Here is a 5,694-nt window from a genome sequence, read left to right as displayed (position 1 = left end):
AATATAGCTGGAGGTGTATGTATACAGTATGTTGTGGCTAATAGGGTTAAAATGACCAATGGGGTGAGGAGGTTGGGTTAGGTTAAGTTCATATTGGTTAGCTTAGGTTAATTAAGCTCAGCTCCAGAGCAGGCTAGGTTAGGAGTTTCATGAATATTCCTAAAAAAAAGGAAATAAATGCATCAATATTGATTTTTTTAATCATAATTTATTATCAACTACTAACACCAGTAATGTGGGTACATCACAGAATATGGAAGGAATAATAACATTACACCAAGTGCATACATGAACACCAAATGGCAGGAGTAACATTCAGATGGAAGGAATAATAACATTACATTACAAGAGTGATTGGCAACGTGTATTTGTTAGGTTACATGAAGCAAGGCAGTCTGTCATCCATCCCTGGATGACACCATGGGTTGTTAGGGCAGGGTCAAATTCCTGTGGAAGGTGCAGCGAGGCAGTGTGTCCTCCCGCGTGTGGCACCATGGGTTGTCAGGGCAGGGTCCAATTCCTCCATGGAAAGTGCAATGAGGCAGCGTCTTCCCTCCCTGGATGGCACCATGGGCTGTCAGGCCAGGGTCCAATTCCTCCGTGGAAGGTGCAGCGAAGCAGTGTCCTCTCACCCTGGATGGCACCATGTCATGGCAGAGCTAGTGGAAGGCAGGATCTAATTCCTCCGTGGAACGTGCGGCGAGACTGTTTCCTGCCGGGGGTTAAGACACGCTGGCGTCTTCCAGTGCAAGAGCCAGTTTCCTGACGGGGGTTAGGACAAGCTGGTTTGGTTCTCCATTCAGTGGCGGCAAGACCTGTAATAAATATAATTTTACCTTCACACTTTAATCATGAACAACCTTGTCCTCAAATGTAGGACATGTGTGGTGGAGTGGGGTGTGGTGTGGTGGGGTGGGGGTTCACCATGTTATATGTTTAGTGCATTCCATTTTACTCACCACAGCGGAACAATTTGCAATATTTCTCTCCAAACCTCACTTTAGTCTTGAAAAAAAAAAAAAAATAAAAAATATCTATATATATAAAAAAATCACCGGTATTCCTCATGCTATTCTGATTACGAACCTTACGAGTTTTGCTTCTATCACCCTCGTTATATTCCGTTTAACACCAAATCTGAAAAATTCCGGATAACCTACGCTTCCAATGAACTTGAAACAGCCCAGCCCCTACTTGTGCCGGACCGGACCGGAGGAGGACCTGGAAATGGACTGCTATCACATGGACACACGAGTAGTAGCAAGATGCCGGGGCTTCTCTTGGGAGGGTACAGGTCGGACTCGAGCGCCGCTGTATTTGGCGAGTTCGCTCGGGTAAAACAGATGTGGTTCTACACCAAGATGGTAATGTGCAGACAAGAACGCCCGGTGTCAAACTTGCTTGATATTCATCTTTATGCTACAGGTGGCTCGGAATCACTCCGGTGCCAGGCCTTTGGATCGGTAGCTCCTGTAGAGAAAAAGAAAAAATTCTGTTGACTAATCATCCCTACATCTCGCTCGCCACAATCATCATCCTTTCACTCGTCTCTCCATACAGTCCCAGCAGCAATACCATCCATTCCCGTCTTCACTCATTCTTATTATGCCCTAATTCACTTAAGATCACTTGCATCATCTCATGCCCGTCTCATACTTCTCACACTCCAGCATGACATGCCCTCCCCCAGGTCACACATCTGGCACACTGCTGCGGGACTGACCACCTGTAGTTCCTTGCATTCACATCCATACACTGGCCTCGCTTGGAAGAAAAGATCACCACCCAGGTTGCCATCATACCACCTTTCATACATCAGGGCTTCCTTTTCCTTGTACCATTCTAGAGTACTCTATCGTTCCATCACATTCTTCCACATATTCAGTCCCACCCACTTCACCTCTGTCTATCTCGCTCTTCCATTTCCTTGCATCCCATTCAGTTCCTATCCTGCCTCCTTGTCACGATCCATTCACATTCCTTTTGATTCCTCCCAGCCATTCTCATCCCCCATACCACTTGTAATCCACTCCTCTGTCATTCTCATGCACCTCTTCCTCCATTGACTACCACTTTCATTCCACAAGTACACCTTCCTCACTATTCTTTCATCATCCATTCTTTCCAACCTAACCTTGTACCTAAGTGTGGCTTTAACTAGTCTTTCCCTAAAAGTGCTCCATCCCATATCACCTCTCAAAGCTACTGCTGTGTACCTCGAGGCATTCAGTGCCATTTTACCTATTCTATTCTGTCCCACTTCTAGCTTGTCAATTTCACTTTCATTCCATGCAATCACATCCATACCATACATTATGCTGGCACAGCCACACTCTTCCACACTACTCTCGGCATATGTTTGCTTGCTCCCATTCTTGCTGCACTCTACAATCGTCCTACCCACTGATTCACAAAACCTAACTTTTCATTCTTTGTCTTTTCACACCCACTTTGACTCTCCCACATCCCCAAGTACTTATATTCTCGTGCCTGATTCATCTCATTCTCTTCGATTTTCCATACTGCATTGCTTTCATCCTCAGACCTATTCACTATCATCTTACTTTTTTCACTACTAGACCTAACTCCAAATTCTCTCCCATATCTATCCACAACATCCAACATTCTCTGCAACTCAACTGCTGACTCGCTCATGACCACCACATCTACATACATGAACATCATCCTCTTCCAACTTCCACTACTTCCTGCTGGTCTTCATTCTTCTCCGTCTGTACTTCCGCTTCCTTCCTCGGGTTTTCCAGTCTGGGTGCTCTGCTGCTGCACATTGTCTCCTTGTAGTTGTCTACATTCCTCCACTTCTCGATGCGGCTGGACGTGCTCCATCTCCTGATTAACGCCCGAGACATATTAGCCCACGTTTAGGGGGTGGCCGGCATGACCCGACCTTCTCCCTTGTATACACTTCTGCAACAAAGTCACCAATTATAATATCAATCGCAAGAAACATCCTTCACTTGCTCCTTCACCTGCTGTGTCATTAAGTTATTGTTTATGGCAAATCAAACCCCTTTGATTTGGGAACAAATTGCACATTATGATCAAATTCAATGCAACCGCGTGTATTACTTAAGACTTCACTAGTATGGTGCTGTACCTAGCATGTGCACCACAACACGCCGAAATGTACAATTAGATTATTCTTACACTTACTGCACCAGATAGTGACAATCATGGATAACTTTACAGCCCACAAAATATTACTACACAGCCATTTTAAAGCTTTCACACAAAACCCTTACTCATTCAAAAACATTAATTAAACAAAATGTGGGGTGCCGTGACGTTTCAGCACTAATACTTGTTTGAGGTTTACATTTAACGGTACACTGGTTCACAGTATCTATGAAACAGGGATGAAACGTTAAGGCACTCAACACCTCACTCACACAACGCAATATTCCACTAACCTAACAACCCTACCAATATCCCACTAACCTAACAACCCTACACGTAGTTCATACCAGTACAAGTTCGTAACAGACCTTGGCCTACACCCACGCCGCTGCTCAGTGAGGGGAGGCAGAGATATACTAAGGAGACCAAAGAGCCACTGAAAGCACCTTGCAGCCTTGCTATCAATGCACACCCAAGCCCTGTCGTGGACACGCCTACACCACGGTTGCGAGCAGTACCTTGCGGCTTGCAGCCTCGCTATCAATGCACACCCAAGCCACGGAGTCGTGAGCATGTGCTGCGCTTAACCTTTTTTTCTTAAAACATGTTACGAGGCGCTTTCCATTAATAGAACACTAACGTTATTTCATTACTGAACGGCAACTTCCAGTGCGGATTAACTAATTAAATAAACGTAATGCACTATAAACACAAAAGAACTCCACGAAATGTCAGGCACACACACCAACACCAGAACCACTGTACAGTGTCTAACATACCTACAACACCAACGCCACGAGAAGAATAACACTAAACCAAGATAATAAAAGCTTACAACGTTAATCACATTAGTTACAAGCACTATGCAGAAACATTTCTTGGCTCACACGTCTTACCTCCACAACGCCTGTAAAAGAAATCGTTCCTTTGTGCCTCACTGCTTTCCGCTTCACCTCCTCCTCCTCCTCCCCCCTCTTCCTCCCTCCCTTGTTAGCCATAAAGACACTGTAATAACTAACTAACCACTCTTGGTGACCATCGTTCTATATAAGCAGTGTTACCTTTAGTCCAAGCTGGTTGTTATTATTATTATTATTATTATTATTATTATTATTATTATTATTATTACTATTATTATTATTGCTATTATTATTATTATTATTGTTACATTTATTTTCAGTGTTATTATTATCGTTATCATTATCAGTTAACATTATTATTATTATTATTATTATTATTATTATTATTATTATTACTATTACTGATATTGTTATTATTGATATTGTTATTATTATTATTATTATTATTATTATTATTATTATTATTATTATTATTATTATTATTATTACTATTACTGATGTTGTTATTATTGATATTGTTATTATTATTATTATTATTATTATTATTATTATTATTATTATTATTATTATTATTATTATTATTATAACTATTACTGATGTTGTTATTATTGATATTATTATTATTATTATTATTATTATTATTATTGTTATTATTATTATTACTATCATTGTCATTGTGAGGACATGGCACGTAGCTATACGGTACATAACATTTCTAGTTGTTACATTACTGAAATATCAAGACACAATCATACATTATCCTGCACCAATTATGAAGCATGTAGGCCTACACGACTGATGCGTAAATAATATTGCCAATGCTCATAATACTGAAATGAGGAAGTGATAGTTTGAACTGCTTGTTTCAGTGAGGCGGGGATGTCACCTGCCGCCTGCCACCTGAAAAAAAAAAAAAAAAAAAAAAAAGACTATTCCATGAGGCGGGTGAACGCTACATTGCTACCTTCATGTTCCACAGGACAACTAGGTATGGCACGGCAGGGACTCGAACCCTGTGGCTGGCTCCTACTGGACAGGAACACGACCAGCCTTAACACAGGACAACTACTATACATTTCAGCGGTGGACAAACGGTGTTTTTTGCAGATATCTCCTAAACGAATCGTTGGATGAGTATGATATTTCAACACACTACCTTGAACATCCGTTCGTAATTTATGGTTAACATACCACAGTGCTATATGTGTTATGTGAGGAGTTTACTCGTGGAAAATAACACAAAGCCGACGAGTCATGTTGACGCATTCGAATGAAAGTGTGGCCCCCCCACACACACACACCCAAACCATTCCTAACCACTACTACGTCTCCCCCGTCTCGGAAGTTCTCGCCCTCTTTATCCCTCCTCTCCTCTCCCTAGCTCCTCGCCTCCCTCACTCCTGTGTCCCTCCCTACTTCTCCCACCACTGTATTTATACATTATAATGTTCTGTAAGTGTGTATGTATAGATATGATTATTAACGAGTATGGTACAATTTCATGAAGGCAAGAAGTGGTTCACGTTGATAATTACTGTACAACAGCACGTTTACGTGTAGTATATAGAAGAGCCATGTTTGCAGTCGTTATGGTCAACCATGTGAACATGATGTGCTGGAATTACCTGTGACCTGGACCTTCTACTGTTAGGAAAAGTTGATACTCTTATTGCGTACTGTCTACCTATTGATCATA

At 41.7% G+C, this 5,694-nt stretch overlaps 1 long non-coding RNA gene across 1 annotated transcript; it reads right to left on the bottom strand.

The window, feature by feature from the left end:
• Positions 1–351: 351 nt before the first annotated feature.
• LOC123519601 lies at positions 352–4,171 on the bottom strand. The gene is made up of 3 exons (XR_006679063.1): positions 2,675–4,171; positions 1,161–1,470; positions 352–815 (listed from the first exon to the last, which is right to left on the bottom strand). It is a non-coding gene; the product is annotated as an uncharacterized LOC123519601 (long non-coding RNA).
• Positions 4,172–5,694: the final 1,523 nt, after the last annotated feature.

This window comes from Portunus trituberculatus, chromosome 45 (genome assembly GCF_017591435.1).
Source record: "Portunus trituberculatus isolate SZX2019 chromosome 45, ASM1759143v1, whole genome shotgun sequence".
Lineage (NCBI taxonomy): Eukaryota > Metazoa > Arthropoda > Malacostraca > Decapoda > Portunidae > Portunus > Portunus trituberculatus.
The sequence above is the reverse complement of the archived record's forward strand: the minus strand, read 5'-3'. Positions and strand labels throughout refer to the sequence as shown.